Raw genomic sequence first — 19,208 nt, 5'->3', positions numbered from 1 at the left:
TTAGTTCTTTACTTTTTGGCATTGTTGTCAAAGGGGGAGAAGACTGGAAAAGACTGGAGAAAAGGAATGGATACTAATGTATGGGGGAGAAGACTGATGACAGGGGGAGAGCATTTCAGCATTTCAGAATCTCACAAAAATCCGAATCAATTAGGTCAAATCAATTGGTTTTGCCATCAACGCCAAAGGGGGAGATTGTTGGCATTATAATAGATGAGGAGATTGTTGGTATTTCAATAAGGATATTGAGAAGGTTGTTGATGATTATGGATATAACTGATTAAGGATGTTTACTATCTTAATATTATTATTTTGTCATTGATGTCAAGAAATTGATTTTCTAATTCAGTATGATGTTTCCATATCTTAAAAAGTATGATTTGATGAGTATAAAGATGTCGGTAAAAGACACAGAAAGAATGTGATGAATAAGGGGAGAAATAAGTTATTCAATGGGCAACTATTACCGAGTTAGACAATGATGAGATCATGATGTTTAGATTGTTTTGATATCCTACATATGTTATTGATTGTAAGGTTAATACTATACCATGTTACCGAGCAAAGAACCTAGTCGGTAAACCCTAAGGAACCTAATTGGTAAACCCTAAGGTTATTGCTATTGGTTAATGAAGGCAGAATGTCTACCGAGTGAAGTTTAGTATTTACCGAGTTGCAACCGAATCGTAACTGAATGCATTGAATGAATAAAAGCATTATTTAATGAAGGAAGCTGATGAAATGGCTATGATTGAATGATTGGTATGCCGTGCATGAAGTTTGTTAAAGAATCTATGGCAAAGGAAAATTGACAAGAAGATCTATAGCTCAGATTGAACCGCAATACCCTAGCACAAGTTCCAAGAAATATATGGAAGTTCCAAGGCGGGGTAAAACATTTTTCAGATCGAAGGATACATTGAACCTGGTCAAAGTTTGTAGATCTGATGGCTATGATTGATCATGGGAAATGTGATCAAGGAGATTAAGCGGTTAGCAAATTGTTTATAAATAAGGAACTGTTGATAAATAATGTATGCGGGCAAGTGTATGCACAGGGATGCTACATAGTGATTACCGAGCACAGAAGCTTGAAGACGTATTTGAATAACAGAGTATAGAGCCCAGCAGATGGACAAGATAAGTCCTATTGTATTGAGCAAATAAGAATCTGCTTTAGCATTTTAGATGTGAAGTTGCAAATATATTTTTATTACTGTTATTTTGTAAAGTGACAGAAAATCTTTTAACCGAGTGGACTTAACAGTCTTATTTGTAAAACCCTCTAGCAAGGTGACATTCTGATTGAGTGTTTGAAATCCTTTAACAAGGTCACTTCTAACAAGGTGAAGATCCTAACAGATCTAAGGGAAATCCCTTAACTGGGTCACATCTAGCAATGTGTTTGTAATCTTTAACAGGATTTGCTTTTAACTGAGCATACTCTAGAAGAGTATATTTCTTAGTGGGTCCGAAATCCCATAGTGGTTTTTCCTTATTTGGGTTTCCACGTTAAATCTGGTGTTATGATGTTTATATGCTTTTGAGTTTGCATGTTTAGCAGTTTTGGTTATATTACTGAAGTATATGTTACCGAGGTTGAATCTGTTGTTTTTATGGAAGATTAAGTTTGTATGATTCACCCCCCCCTCTCATCTTATTAGCTATTGGATCTGTACTTACATTAAGTACTAGAACTATCAATTGGTATTAGAGCTTTGGACTCTGGAAGAAAAAGTTTAAAGGTACTAGAGGCAAAGATCCAAAGATGTATAAGAGGGATGCACCGAAGTTGAACAAGTCAAGTTTCTCTACATGGTAGAAAAGGATGAAGCTGCACCTATCAGGAGTTGAAGAATATGCTGTATATTATCTGGAGAATGATTTCATTACATCGAGCACCTATCCATTGACAATGGAAGAGATAAAGGCAAAGCAAGACCATATTCAAGCAATGATTGAAATAACATCTTCATTGACTGATTAAGAGTTTAATGATCTAGAAGGTTGCAATGATGCAAAGGCAATGTGGGACAAGCTCATATCTGTGTATGGTGGAGATGAACATGTTCAAAGAGAAAAAGTGGATAGTTTAAGAGGACAACTTGAATCTATGAGGATGAATGAAGGTGAGAACATAACCCAGTACAATACAAGACTAAAGGAGATTGTCAATCAAATCAAAGGAGCAGGTGGAACTATTGAAGAAAAGGATATAAGAACCCTTCTATCGGCTTATACAATCCGAGTATCTGCAATCAATGAATTAAGGTCTGTACCCAATATGCCAGTTTCTTTAGATGCTACTATTGGTAAGCTACATGCATTTGAGTTAAGTAACTTTGATAACAATGGGTCATTGGTAAATAAAGTTGAATCTTCATTTAGTTCTTTTCATATTGGTGAATCTGATGATTACAATGATAGAATGAGTAAGTACACTAAAGGGGATCACAGTGGAGCAAGTGAAAGATTTCGCAAAAACATGAAGGAAGTACACAAACTGTATGAAGAAATCAAAAAGCAAGAAGAGTTTGAAGCACTATTAGCCAGAAGGTTACCGAGAGGCAAAGGTAAGTATAAAGAAAAACTACCTTTGAAATGTTTCAATTGTGATAAGATAGGACATATTGCTTCTAACTGTCCTGACAAAGATTCTACTGAAAAGAGAGATTACCGAGATGACAGACAGAAAGATAATCATTACAGAGGATACTGAGACTTCAAAAGAAGAGATAGAAAGTTATGCTTAATAGCTGATGAGGAATTCAATGATGACAAATCAGATGAAACTGATACATAGGAAGTAGTTTATGTGGCCATCAAAGATGGATCAGATGAAGAAATGTATGAAGAAAAAGCCCTAATATCTCACATAAATACTAATGATTCTTGGATCATAGATAGTGGATGCTCACATCACATGACAGGAGATAAACACAAGTTTGTTATGTTAGAAGACTATGATGGAGGCTATGTAAGATTTGGTAATGATGCACCATGTCCGGTAAAAGGTAAAGGATCTATAACACTTCTTGACAATGCAAGATGCAATGATGTTTATTGGGTTGAAGGTTTGATATACAATTTGTTGAGTGTAGCACAACTAAACAACACAGGATACCGAATAGAATTTCAGAAAGGAATTGTCAAAGTTCATGATAAGCATGAAAAGTTAGCTGCTACCGGGACACAAACAAAAGGTAATACATTTCATCTTGACTCAACTCGGAAAAAGTGTCTGTATGCAAAGATAGATGATACCTGGTTATGTCATAAAAGGTTTTGTCATGTAAATTTTGATAATCTGATCAAAATAAGCAAGAAGTATCGAGTAAGAGGTCTACCGAGTTTGGAAAAGCCTGAGAATGCTATGTGCCGAGGATGCCAGATGGGTAAAATGACAAGATCAAGCTTTACAAGTAAGTCCTACACTTCAAAGAGAATTTTAGATCTTGTGCACATTGATCTCTGTGGTCCTATGAAATTCAAAGTTATTATGGTGATAAATATTTCATATTATTTGTGGATGACTATTCAAGGATGATGTCAGTTATTTTTTTAAAAGAAAAATCAGAAGCTTTTCAAATGTTCACATCTGATGAGTTCAATTTATTTTGCAATGATCATGGTATTAAAAGACAAGTCTCTGCATCGAGAACTCCACAACAAAATGGGATAGCTGAGAGAAGAAACAGATCTATTGTGGATTGTACCAGAACACTGATGATTGAAAAGAAAGTGCCACAAACATTTTGGAGAGAAGCAATAAGCACAACAATTTACACCCTGAACCGAGTACAACTGAAGAAAGGAACTTTGAAGACACAATATGAAATTTGGTATGACAAGAAACCTAATGTAAGTTATTTTAAAATCTTTGGAAGTAGATGCTATGTACACAAGGATGATAGAAATGGCAAGTTTGATCAGAAAAGTGAAGAAGGAACATTTCTTGGTTATTCTTCTAGAAGTAAAGCATTTAAATGTCTGATCAAATCATCTAACAAAATAGTAGAAAGTGCAAATGTGAAAATTGATGAATTTGCAGAAAGAAATTATGAAGGAAATTCCAAGGAACCATAAGATTATGATGAATTTGTCTATGTTCAACCGACAAGTCCTACTGAGAAAACTGCAGAAGAAAATGAAGAGAATATCTAGTTACTGAGTGATGAAGAAGATCATACAGAGCCTACCGACCCTGTATTAGCCAAGTATGTCAGAAGACATCATGCATCAGGTCAGATTATAGGAGATAAGGATGATCCAGTGATGACAAGGAACAAACTGAGACAGAAAACATGTCTGATATCTGAATTTGAACCGAGGATAGTGAAAGAGGCATTTAACAGTGAAGATTGGATAAATGCTATGACAGAAGAGATTGATCAAATCAAGAAGAATAACACATGGACACTGGTCCCAAGACCGAAGGACAAAAATGTAATCAGTACAAAGTAGATTTTCAGAAACAAGCTGAATGAAAAAGGTGAGGTCATTCAAAATAAAGCAAGACTAGTTTGAAAAGGTTATGCCCAAGAAGAAGGAATTGATTATGGTGAGACTTTTGCACCTGTGGCAAGACTTGAAGGAGTAAGAACATTGTTGGCATATGCTGTTTACAAAAATTTCAAGGTATATCAAATGGATGTCAAATTTGCATTTCTGAATTGTATAGTAGAAGAAGAAGTTTTTATTGAACAACCTGAAGGATTTGTTGAAGACAATAATAAAGATCAGGTATGTAAATTGAACAAAAATTTATATGGTTTGGAACAAGCACCTAGAGCATGGTATGAAAGATTGCATTCTTATTTAATCAAGATTGGTTTTATAAGGACAAGTGAAAACATCAATATGTACATGAAGAATGATGAAAATGGAATACTGATTTCAGCCATATTTGCTGATGATATTATATTTTGTGGAAATGACTCTTTATGCAAGAACTTTGGAAATGAAATGAGCAAAGAATTTGAGATGTCATTAATCAGTGAGATAAAGTATTTTATAGGTTTACAAATACCACAAATGAAAAATGAGATTTTCATTACTCAATCCAAGTACATAAAGGAAATCTTGAAGAAATTTGGAATGGAGGATTCAAAACCAGTATGTACTCCTATGACTACCAACTGTAAACTATCAAAGAATGATGAATTTGCATCTGTTGATGAGACACTTTACCGATCCATGATTGGAAAGCTACAATATGTTGTTCACAGCAGACCAGATATAACACATGCAGTAGGTATAGTTGCAAGATTCTCTGCAAATACTAAGGAAATACACATGACAACAATCAAGATAATTTTCAGATACTTGAAAGGCACTAAGGATTATGGCTTAGTATATCAGAAAGGAAATGATTTTGATTTAAAAGTTTATACTGATGCTGATTGGGCAGGCAACATTGATGACAAGAAAAGCGCAAGTGGAGGAGCTTTCTTTTTAGGAGAAAGACTAGTGAGTTGGCTTAGCAAGAAACAACGATGTGTTTCACAGTCAACATCAGAAGCTGAATACGTTGCTGCAACATTGAATTGTACCAACATAGCATGGATCAAACAACTGTTGGAAGGTATAAATGAGAAATTTACCAAGCTAGTAACTATATTCTCTAACAATACTAGTGCCATTAACATTTCAAAGAATCCTGTTATGCACTCTAAGACAAAGCACATCTCTATCAAATATCATTATCTTAGAGAAGAAGCTCAAGAGAAGAAAGTGGTGTTGGAGTATGTTAGCACAAAGGAACAAATAACATATATCTTCACCAAGCCACTGCCAAGGGACACTTTTGAGTATCTTAGAAGTAAGTTAGGGGTCCTACCCCTATCTTTCATTCACTGATCGGGTTCGGTGAAAGCATCAATTCGATGACTCTACATAATATCTTTTAAGAGTTGATGCTGATTTACACACTTTAGGATGTTTTCTAAAGGTGTGTAGGAAACAATAAAGGGAACAGGAAACAATACAGGGAACATGAATTGAAGACAAAATGCTCTGACCGAGAATAAGTTGACATAACAACAGGAAATCACTTCATACAGGAAGAAATTATGTTTTAGTTCTTTACTTTTTGGCATTGTTGTCAAAGGGGGAGAAGACTGGAGAAGACTGGAGAAAAAGAATGGATACTAATGTATGGGGGAGAAGACTGATGACAGGGGGAGAGCATTTCAGCATTTCAGCATCTCACAACAATCTGAATCAATTAGGTCAAATCAATTGGTTTTGCCATCAATGCTAAAGGGGGAGATTGTTGGCATTATAACAGATAAGGAGATTGTTGGTATTTCAATAAGGATATTGAGAAGGTTGTTGATGATTATGGATATAACTGATTAAGGATGTTTACTGCCTTAATATTCTTATTTTGTCATTGATGTCAAGAAATTGATTTTCTAGTTCAGTATGATGTTGCCATATTTTAAAAAGTATGATTTGATGAGTATAAAGATGTCGGTAAAAGACACAGAAAGAATGTGATGAATAAGGGGAGAAATAAGTTATTCAATGGGCAACTATTACCGAGTTAGACAATGATGAGATCATGATGTTTAGATTGTTTTGATATCCTACATATGTTATTGATTGTAAGGTTAATACTATACCATGTTACTGAGCAAAGAACCTAGTCGGTAAACCCTAAGTAACCTAATCGGTAAACCCTGAGGTTATCGCTATCGGTTAATGAAGGCAGAATGTCTACCAAGTGAAGTTTAGTATTTACCGAGTTGCAACCGAGTCGTAACTGAATGCATTGAATGAATAAAAGCATTATTTAATGAAGGAAGCTGATGAGTTGGCTATGATTGAATGATTGGTATGCTGTGCATGAAGTTTGTTAAAGAATCTATGGCAAAGGAAAATCGGCAAGAAGATCTATAGCTCAGATTGAACCGCAATACCCTAGCACAAGTTCCAAGAAGTATATGCAAGTTCCAAGGTGGGGTAAAACATTTTTCAGATCGAAGGATACATTGAACCTGGTCAAAGTTTGAAGATCTGATGGCTATGATTGATCATGGGAAATGTGATCAAGGAGATTAAGCGGTTAGCAAATTGTTTATAAATAAGGAACTATTGATAAATAATGTATGCGGGCAAGTGTATGCACAGGGATGCTACATAGCGATTACCAAGCACATAAGCTTGAAGACTTGTTTGAATAACAGAGCATAGAGCCCAGCAAATGGACAAGATAAGTCCTATTGTATTGAGCAAATAAGAATCTGCTTTAGCATTTTAGATGTGAAGTTGCAGATATATTTTTATTACTGTTATTTTGTAAAGTGACAGAAAATCTCTTAACCGAGTGGACTTAACAATCTTCTTTGTAAAACCCTCTAGCAAGGTGACATTCTAATTGAGTGTTTGAAATCCTTTAACAGGGTCACTTCCAACAAGGTGAAGATCCTAACAGATCTGAGGGAAATCCCTTAACCGGGTCACATCTAGTGATGTGTTTTTAATCTTTAACAGGATTTGCTTTTAACCGAGCATACTCTAGAAGAGTATATTTCTTAGTGGGTTCGAAATCCCATAGTGGTTTTTCCCTATTTGGGTTTCCATGTTAAATCTGGTGTTATGATGTTTATATGCTTTTGAGTTTGCATGTTTAGCAGTTTTGGTTATATTACTGAAGTATATGTTACCAAGGTTGAATCTGTTGTTTTTATGGAAGATTAAGTTTGCATGATTCACCCCCCCCTCTCATCTTATTAGCTATTGGATCTGTACTTACATTAAGTATCAGAACTATCAATTGGTATCAGAGCTTTGGACACTAACTTTTCACCAAGAAATATTGCAAGATAAGTTGTAAGAGCTATGCAAGCTCGATCATGTTGGTCTTGCACATTTTTTTTTAAAAATTTATAATTTCCAAGAGAATGAGAATAACAATGATGAAAAAGACAATACTCTACACCTTATTTATTCTTATTATTATATTTTATGAAAGGAAAAACAACATGTTTATCATACTTCAATCTCCAAAAGGTACTTGTAGCTAATTTTTCTTGATTGTCAATATGACTAGTTTTTGTCTCTTGAGATGTAGGACAAGGTGTGCTAGTGGAAGGAGAAGGATTATTTTTTTAAGGAAACATAATTGGTAAAGGAGGAGGATGATTATTTGATGTAGAAGTATGTTTGGATGGATGATAGTTTCTATGTATTGCAAAATACTCTTTAACCATTTGAATCTTATGAGAATCTTCTATAGATTTTTGAAAATTAGGATATCCCAAGCCTTGTTTGGTAAATTGTGTGGGAGGGTCTACGAGGACCTTAATTCCTTGTTCATGTTTTCCAAGTCCTTGTCCTCTATATTGTTGTTTTGAAATCATATCATATCCAACTTCATAAGATGTTCTCAACTATGAAGGAGAAAGGCTTTCATTTGAATTTCCTCAAAATTTGTAATGTAAGGACACATAGAAGGGTCAAAGGGATAATTATATGAAGAAGGAATATCCCTTGTAGGCATATTCTCCTTTCTATCATCATTATTTATGTCCTCTTTTGTATATTGGGAAGAAGGGTCCTTATTATCTAAGGCTCTATTTTTACTTAATATTATGTGAGGAGATAGATCATGCATAAAGTGCATGACATAATCTTGCCTACAAATATGTTGATGATCAAGATAAGCCCTAATAGAATAAGAAGGATCTAGAGAGATTGATACACCAACATTTTCACATTGCCCCCCTTTGACTAGAGTATGTGTATGAGAAGAAGATGGTGTCACGTTGCTCTTCAATGCTTGCTCTCCATTAGAGAGATCAATGATAGGAGTATTGATTCTTTCCTCATTCTTATGAGATACCCTAGGAGAGGTACAAGTGTTAGCATTTTTAATGTCATCACTAGGATCATTATCTATGAAAGATTTTATGTGATCTACATATGTAATGTACTTTCTTTAAAATATCATTATAAAACAACATACAATATGGATAAAAGCTTTGAGAGATGATTTGCGAGTAGGAAATATTTTTGAAATTCTAATGATGCCATATGAAAGAGTACTATAAATAAAAAGAAGTAATGTAAAGTGAAAGAAACCATTATCCAACACATGATTTTGGTAAATGTAACTAAGAAGAAATGTAATCACATGTGAAATAGAAAAGCAATCAGATTTAGTGAATTCAATTGTGAACAATGCAAGACACCTAAATCATATCTGAAAAAGAAAATCAAAATTAATGCAATGTAAGAAATGTCGGGTTCACCAAAATGCATGGTTTGGGAAATTAGGGTTTTACCAATTAGGATAGTAAGACCACCAATTTCACAAGATTAACCTTACATTAAAAGAGGGGGGTAAATTCAATAGGAAAAAGGGCTAAAACATTGATTGAATTTACCTATTTGTTGTCTCTCTCTTTTGAGTTGAATTTGGATTTGTATTGCAAATCTGGGGAAAAGCAATGAATAATTAGATAAAAACAGTGCTAACAGAGTACTAAAAACTTCACACAAAGCCATAGGTAGGGATCTGAGAAAAAGAATAGGATCAAATCCTGTTCTCGAAAGTTCGGTTGAATTGTTGGAATCAGGATGCTGGGGGTCCCTTGTGCTGTAACTACTGGACGAGCAAGTAGGATATTTTTAATATTAGGGAGATTCAATGGATCCACTATCAGATGATCAGGAAAAATTCTCGGGACTGGGGTGCTGGGGCTACTTGGTCCTCTAGTTTTTTGTGCATGTAAAAGATGAACCTATTTGTCATCATGAATTTTGTCGGAATCTTGGATCACAACTCTTGAATCAATTTCCTACACATAAAAATAGAGAAAAAGACTTGTGGATAGGGGTTTGCCTTGGGTCAAACCTCGGTTTAGGAATTAACCTTGAATTGAATTGAAGTAAGAAATGTAAATATTGAAGTAAATGCTAGAAGATATACCTCAGATCTACAATGGTTAATAGGATATTGATGATGCAATGCTCTTTGGATGTGATCACAAATGTTGAATGCAATAATATGACAAATATATGAACATGAATAACTTAATCAAATACATATGTTTGCATGAAGATTGATGTGACGTTTCTCCATGATGGTTGAAGGATATGGTGGGATGAATTGCTGCCTTGAATGCTTGAGAATACTTGATGATGAATGTTTGATGGATGCACAAATGATGGGGTATGTTATGTGTCTCAAAATGAATTGATAGGATGTCCTTATATAGGGTTTTCTAGGTAAATTATCGATTAGGCTGACCTCTAATGGTCACATTGAGGCATGGGGACCAAAATCCATCGGGGATGGGGAGTGCCCGCCCATATTTAAAATGGGTCTTGTTTGAGGAGGACCGGGGCAACATGGCGCCATGGTATAGATAGGGGTGCTCGAACACCCTTATCCTCCAAAAGCAGGACAAGAAGCCACTAACTAGAAGGGACATACCCTTGAGATGGGGTTTGCTCTACTATGTACACAAGTGACATTATATCCAGAGTAAAAAGGGGCTAGAATGGGCCTAGGGGGGATTAAGCTAGGACATGCTAAGGTAGGATCACAAATTTGAGGTGTGAATTATACTGGTTACAAATCATAATGTGAATTATATGATGCTACAAATCATAATGTGTTCCTCTATGATGAAAGCATGCATTAACATCTTCCAAGAAACATTAAGCTTTATGTGAGACTTCATGCCAAGGGTTTCAAAATTGAGGTAATATTTATCAATTCAAGCATTTCTGTTATTGTTTTAGTCTCTATCATTTTAAGGACAATTTTTATTTATCACTAATCATAGCTTTAGTGGAGGTGGGAACACTAATATGGGGTTTGACTTAGGCAATCCCTTATACAACACAACCCTTTTTTATCATTTTTTGTGTGTGCAATTTTAGATCCAAAAATATAGAGCATAATAGGTGAGTAGAGTAGGTAGCAACAAAAATTCTTAGATTTTGAATAAACAAAAACTCTTAGACTATGACACCCAACACATGCTTCTATCAATTTTTGACAAAAATTTAGAGAGATAGACTTACATGACCTCCTAACTCCAAATTTTCTCTATACTATTTGCATAGATACGCTAAAAATATGATGCCCAACACACTAGTTCAACAATGTTAGGCTTAGCTTGTAGTTAAGGTTCTTTTCTATGTCTTACGACTTGAGCCACTATGTTAGTTTTTTGTTCTATAATTCACCATGATTGCAAAAAGATTATTTTCATATCTTTTAACATGTACCTTAAACATCCATGTCCTAATATCAAAATCCATTGAAAAACAAAAAAGAACATTATTCCAAAGTGCTTTTCTCTCCTATTAGGGTTGATGTTGAGCCTTATTAAGATTTGAAATGATAAGTGTCGTCACAAAATTTTTCACCCTTTTCTGAGCTATCAACTTAGACAACCTTGTGAAACATGGAAACAACCTCCAAGTGTGAGACCTTGCGCATGGGAGGTTGAATCTCTGGAGAAGGCCTACTCCCTTTCCAATCATGATGCATTGTTGAACCAACCCAACACTTGTAAAGCCTACTCCTAAACCTATTCTAATGACTTAGAGGGAAAAGGGAAGAAATAGTACTGAAAAGTAAAAGAGGTGATGCACCAAGATTATAATTAGTCTTCCCTTGCCTATGATTGCATAAAACAACAAAGAAATATGCCCAAAGCATAAAAAATATTTAACTTGACCAGTCTCCTAAAGATTTATACGAAGGTTACAATTCATAAGGTGGTAAAAGGAAAGAGCATTCACAATGTAACATCTATGAGCTCAATTAACACAATCATACAATCTGTAAACAAAGAAAATCATTTAGATATAGAGGCAGATCAATCTTACATAGGATATTTGAAAGAGACAAGGTAAAGTAAGTAGATTTATTAATGCAAGGAAAAATTATAGATATAGAAAACATGAATTTGTTGGGAAAATGGTGTCTCAACCTTGCATTTACATGAGATTACTATTTATAGTAAGATTTTTTTTCAGCATGAAATGATGCGAAATTCTCCCCGAAGCTTTTGGTTGGCTAGATGAGTATGTCGGTAAATTTTCGTCGCAAGATCATAGCTAGTTTTGAAGATATTAGTGTTTCCATTTTTGGAGGGTACGGTGAAACGTTTAAAATTAATTTTGAGGAATTTAGAGGCTCCAAAATTCTACAAGGTTATAGAGCACTTAGTGAGCTTTTTGACGCTTCAAACGACTCATCAATTAGACATATGGTTCATAAGTTATGGCCTCCAAAAGTTTGGACTCCTGAAACAGGAAATATAAATTGCATCAGACACATAAATGAGTTGTAAAAGGGAGGAACATGTGTTGATGTGTGTTTTGACATGCCATAGTTCTTCTATAATGGAGATAAGGTCGGTTCTATTTTATTGGGTGGTTTTAGTCCATGGTTTTGTAATACCATTTGACGGTTTCTTGTATTGTATTTCCTATATATGAGGTGTGTGAGATAGAGGTTGTGTGTAAGAGTCTTATGGCTATTGAGTTACCTCTGAGTCTTTGATTAGTGGTACTCCTTTGAAGAGCTTGGTCTGCAAGTATATTGTAGTCTGTTATTGATTGCTGAATAATATATTGAGCTACTTTTGGAGTGTGGGGTTTTTCTCCTGAAAGGATTTTCCCCACGTAAATCACTATGTTGCTGTGTTATGGTATGCATGATATTAGGTTTATTTCTGTTAAGTTTCTGTAACTGTTGTAACGATTTGTAAAAAAATTGCTTTACCCTCCTCTCAAGGTTAGTGTAGGAAGTTGTTCCGCTACTTAACTTCCTTACATAATTCTATATGAGAATTGAAGGGAAAACCTCAAAAATATGTTACAAAATTGCCTTTATAGTACACGTATAACTATAATTTATATTGGTAAAAAACCCTAACCAACTAGGGTTAGGTTATAGTAGGGATAAAATAAATGAATCCGATTAGAAATCTGATTGCTTATGTGTGTATCTCAACATTTGGAATCTAAGAAGGACTAAGTGACATTGCTGCAGTTGATGAAGGCATGAAATGCTTGAAATTTAGGTGTCTCTATGACTTGGATGTCATCTAAATGTGCTCCTATCAGACCAAAATGTCTTCTAGGTGCAATAAATAGGCATAGGCAGCCATGAGAAGTGTCTATAGAGAAATAATGGCGATCATTTTGAGTAGTTAGAAGTAGTTGAATCAAGATCAGATTAGATTGGGTTGCTAACGAGATCATAATTAAATTTTGACTTCCTAGTCAACAACCACCCTCCCTAACCATTTGGATTCGAATGTTCTGCATTAGGTTTTAATGTGGGCTATCAGATGAAGATCTTGTGCATAGATGAATGACCGAGACCCATCACCGTCCTACTATGGACCACTTTTTAATTTTGCCGTTTCATCCCGTGAGGCTGCGGTAGCAGCAAATCCTCACCATAAGCTCGAAAGATCAGTTTTAACACTGCCCCTGCCATTAGCAGGGTTGTGGGAACGACAAACCTTCACCGTCATACCACGAACATCCTGTTGGCAACAAGAATGAAGGAAAACAGAGAGGGGGGGGAGGTGAATTAGTTTTTACTGGATTAACAAACTTCACCACAAAAGCAAATCTGATAAACTATAGCAACAAAAAAGATAAGGAAATTGATAACACAACACACAACACCAATATTTTGACATGGAAAACCCGGTTAAGGGAAAAACCACGGTGGGAACCTACCCACAATAAGATGATACTTTGGAGTAGTATGTGAAAATAATTACAATGGGTAATAAACATGCATTTAGGCTCACTGCCTAGAGCTGATTGCTCAAGATATAATAGCCCAGAAGGCTAAAACCCTCAGGGAAGTCTCATTGACTTACAACAAGATTTAGACTACAATCTGGAATGAATGAACTACAATAACAACATCTGCTAATGTTTGATGATAGTTCCAGTTAAGCACATTTGTCTTCTCTAAAAATCTCTGCTCAATACACCACCTCGAAAGATGAATTCCTTTGTTCGCACATACACCACTCTCTGATAATGCAGACACTACAACACTCAAATTACATGACTAAATCACCTATTTATACAATTCATCAACATTGACTACAAGGTCGACCAAACCCTCAATTTACAATTACAAAATTACATCACACAATACAAAGATCGACCACCGAACCAATATAATGATATACATGATATAACATGCACCTAAATCAAATGCTCAAGCACGCAACACCACCGAAAATTACGCCAAGATCCACTGCGACATGCTACACCACCAAGAATACCGCATAACATGAAGAATATCACCGGTTCAACAAAATCACCAAAAACTTGCACAACGATCAATGCAAACCATCAAAATAAATATGACATAATTAAGAAACACCAACAAGCATGTTAGAATAATCTAGAACAACTGCACCAACACCACATAAAATCTTCATCGATCAACATCTGAAACTCAAGAGCACTCAAACAACAGCAGTTGCCACGAGGAAATGATGATACAAAAGATCATCCCAAACAATCTCCGAAAATCTCAGCTCAAGAGTTGATCACACCGGAATATACCGGAGGAAATATCGAACTGTGCAAAGCACTGATTAGAAAAACCAAATTGCAAATTGGATCATACGATATGATCAATTAAGCTTCCGGATCACTGAAACCAATACATAAAGATATAATGATACTAGAAATACTCCACACACTGAACCATGATCCCAATAAACCAATCTGCAACCACCAGAGAAATAAATCATAAGAATATATTGACATCAATGACAACAACATATCCTAGCAGCAACAATGTCCAACAATCTCCCCCTTTGGCATTGATGACAACATATGGATGTGAAAATCAATCAATGCAAAGAAAGAAAAAATCTCCAACAAACTCCCCCTAAGATGAAGCAGATAAAATCATTTTTTCACATGATTTCTCTCCCCCTTTGACATCAATGACAAAGGTTCTCAAAACAGAAACCCAATTTCTCCCCATTAGATAAACAAATCAGCTGAACTGAACCACAAACAGACTACTCCATCAGAGGAGCATCATAAACTCATTAATCCAGACAAGAAGATAAGACTGTGAGGTCCACCGGATTGATGCAACTCAATGCATCTAGTTCCCATTAGGAGGGGTGGATAACCCTAACTTGTCTCTCAAATAGACACATGTATCTGTTGGCAAAGGCTTAGTGAAAATATTAGCAATTTGTTCCTTTGTAGAAACATACTCTAGCTTCACTTCCTCTTCACTGAATTTTTCTCTCAAGAAATGATACTTGATTGATACATGTTGAGTCTTTGAATGTTTTTTTTTTGTTAAATAAAGCATCGTTAACTAGGGCGCTGACCCTTTACAAAGCCAATAGGCTATCAGAGTTAAATAGACCAAGCAGGGGTGTAAACCTCAAATAAACAAAGTTAGACAAGCCAAACAAACCCATTTGTCAAACCATCAACAACCCAACCCAACTCAAGAGTGGGGGGAATCCATAACTTGACGAAGGGGGGGTTGGGGAAGGGGGGTAGATTTTTCCTTCCGTCTGCGACAAACAACCATCCAGGCAACACTATCATTAGGAATATTCAAAGACAAATCAGGCAAGGGATACCCCACAGAGTCACTGCCAGACTGCTGCAACAGAACACCAACAAACTGTTGCGACAGAACAACAACAAATTGCTGTCGAAGAAGAACTGAATTTCTGGGAGAAAAGCGAAGCTGAGGATCAGGAACAACAGATGTAGGAGCCAAGGGGATGGAAGAGTCTACAACAGTAGTAACCTCAGCAAAGGCATCATCAGCAGTAAGGGGCACCTCATCTCGAGAGGATTCAACTGAGACAGAGTCAGAAGCATTAAGTGTCAAGTGATCTTCAGTAGCGTCCTTCCACCAAGTAGCAACACCTCTGCAGCGAGAGAGAGAGAGCAGTTTGAAGCTAAGTGGCTCGTTGAGAAGCACCTTCGACAACGAAAGGGCAGGCTCTCATAATCCAGCAGTTGAGCCAATGGCCTATCCCCAACCATAAGAACCACATCCCTGGGGAGGGCCAAAGATATGCCAACATCAATTAATAGGTGAGAAAAGGTAGAATGACCCATGGAGGTTGTGGCATCGTCAACCTTCAAGAAGTTTCCAATGGAGTTACCGATGGCCTCAAAGCAAGAAGGCTCCCATAAATGGAGGGGGATATTGGGGAGGTGGACCCAAATTAGACGAATAGATAGAGATTCAGTAAGGGGGTTGAAGGAAGAAGACCAGGGCTTAATAGAGAGAGAGTGATCCCCCCAAGACCACAACTTTCCCAGAACAAAATCACAGTCAAGAGTAGAGGTAAAATAAGCAATGAAAAAGCCTTTAGCACAAGGGAAAAGATCAATGCCATAAGCAACTAAAGGCTTCCAAGAATCACTCACCCAATGATGAAGGTCTGGAAGAGAAGGCCAAAACCCAGCAAATCTATAGACCAAAGCACTGTATTGGTAGAAATCGATATTCTCCACAACCTCCTGGCCATAGACCTCAACAGGGGAAGTCTTGGCACAAGGAAGAGGACGAACCCCCTTGGAAGGATGGGCAACATATCTAGCCACATTAATAACACTTGAACTATCACAATATATGACAGTAGGCTCATCATAGATAACTCTGATATCCTTTAATATTTATTTCATCCAAACTATCTGAGTGTAGATACTAGCAGTAGCAATGTATTCAACTTCAGTAGTAGATAGGGAAACTGAATCTTGTTTCTTACTTGCCCATGAAACCAATTTCTTACCCAAAAAGAATGCACCACCGAACGTACTCTTCCAGTCATCAACATCACCAGCCCAATCGACATCAGTGTAAGCACATAACATGAAATCATCATTCCTTAGATACCACAAACCATAATCCATAGCTCCTTTCAAGTATCTAAATATCCTATTTAGAACAATGACATGACTCTCTTTTGGATCATCTTGATATCTAGTAGCCATGCACATAACATTCATAATGTCAGGTCTAGTCTGAGTCAAGTATATCAGTCCACCAACCACATATCTGTACAAGGTCTGATTAGCTTTTAGAGATTTATCATTTTTAGATAATTTGCAGCTAGTCACCATAGGAGTTCCAACAGGTTTAGAATCTTCTAACCCAAATTTCTTCAACAATTCCTTTACATATTTAGCTTGAGATATAAAAATGCTTCTTCCAGTCTGTGAAATCTACAATCCTAAGAAAAATTTCATCTCTCCTATCATAGCCATTTCAAATTCTTTCTGCATATCACCGACAAACTTCATACTCAAGTTATCATATCCTCCAAAGATAATATCATCAACAAAAACTTCAACAATCAAGATGTTATCATACTCAATTTTGAAATATAGATGATTATCAACAATACCTTTATTAAATTCCAATTTCAACAAATACTTATCCAATTTAGCATACCAGGCTCTAGGGGCTTGTTTCAATCGATAAAGAGATTTCTTCAGTTTGAATACCATGTCTCTATTATTTGATAATAAAAATCCATCAGGTTGCTCAATGTAGACTTTTTCTTCAAGATCACCATTCAAAAAGGATGACTTGACATCCATCTGATATACCTTGAAATCCTTGTAAGCAACATATGCAAGCAATAGTCTAACAACTTCACGTCTAGCTACCAAAGCAAAATTCTCCTCATAATCAATCCCTTCTTCATGTGAATATCCTTTGTATACCAATCTTGCTTTATTTCTGACAACTTCACCAACTTTATTCAATTTGTTCCTTAATACCCATTTAGTACCAATCACATTCTTGTCTTTTGGTCTACGCACAAGTTCCCATGTGTTATTCTTTTCAATTTGATTCAATTATTCTTCCATAGCCTTCAACCAATTTTCATCTTTGCAAGTCTCAACATCTTTAGGTTCAATTTTGGAAATCAAACATACCTCTTCAGTAGCTAGGCTTCTTCTAGTCATCACACCTTTATTTTTATCACCAATGATCTGATTTTCATAATGATTCAATCTTACATACCTTAGAGTCTTATGATTATTCTGATTTACAGGTTCCTAGACCTCTCCATCGACAACAGTAATATCCGAGTTAATTGTCTCTATCGGATCATTCTACTTCAATTCTTCAGTCTGATTTAGTGTTAAAACAACATCCCGATCATCATCATATCCGCATGCTCTAATTTCTTTTCCACAGTTCTCATCAATCACATTTGAACTTTCCACTATCTTTCTCATTCTCTTATTGTAGCACCGGTAGGATTTTCTCTTGGTTGAGTATCCCAAGAAAATTCCTTCATCACTTCTCGCATCAAACTTTCCTATATCTTTGTCTCTCTTGATATAACACTTTCTTCCAAAAATTCTGAAATATCTCACAATAGGAACATGACCAAACCATAGCTCATAAGGAGTCTTACCGGTGGGTGTGTGCACCAAGATGGTGTGCAAAAAAGTGGACACACCCCGAAAAAAACTTGAAAAAACAACAAACGCGTACGGTGTATTTCAAATTTAAAAAACCCTGTATAGGTTTAGGTTCATTTTGCCGAGCCTAAATGAAGCTAAATGGTGTATGGGGTTTATAGTATACTAACCGTGTACGTGGTTTAGTTTTTAAAACCCCGTACGCGGTTTTAGTTTCTAAACCACATACGCGCTTCTCTGTCAATAATTTTTTTTTTCACTGCAACCGACTGGGTCATTTTAACCCGTGGCCACAAGAGTGAAGTAGGGTTTGTAATACGCAAAAGCGCGCATGTTTTCAGCAAATTCACACAAAAATGCCATGGAAGGAGGTAAGTAATATATTTTATTTGTTTATTTTACGCATTTGATGAATTTTATTTGCAATTTGAGTTTAAATTCATTGGATTTGATTAGTTTTTAAAATTTTTTGTTACGAATATCAGATTATGAAAATACCGCCCCCCAACAAGACTCACTTGAAAACTTAGGGCAAAAACCATAGGAGAACCCACAACCAAACCCTCAGGATACACCTCCAGCTCCTCCTGTAGACCGTTCACAAGCTACATAGGAGGATTTGATAAACTAGTTAGCCCAAAACACTGCAAAAATAACTAGACTGGTGAATAGACTGAAAACATACGAGCATGAGCATCATACATCCCTTGCCACTACCATAGAAACATTGGCTAGTAGTGCCAATGTAGTTTCCAGTAAAATTG

Source organism: Cryptomeria japonica, chromosome 6 (genome assembly GCF_030272615.1).
Source record: "Cryptomeria japonica chromosome 6, Sugi_1.0, whole genome shotgun sequence".
Classification (NCBI taxonomy): Eukaryota; Viridiplantae; Streptophyta; class Pinopsida; order Cupressales; family Cupressaceae; genus Cryptomeria; species Cryptomeria japonica.
Note: the sequence above shows the minus strand (reverse complement) of the source record.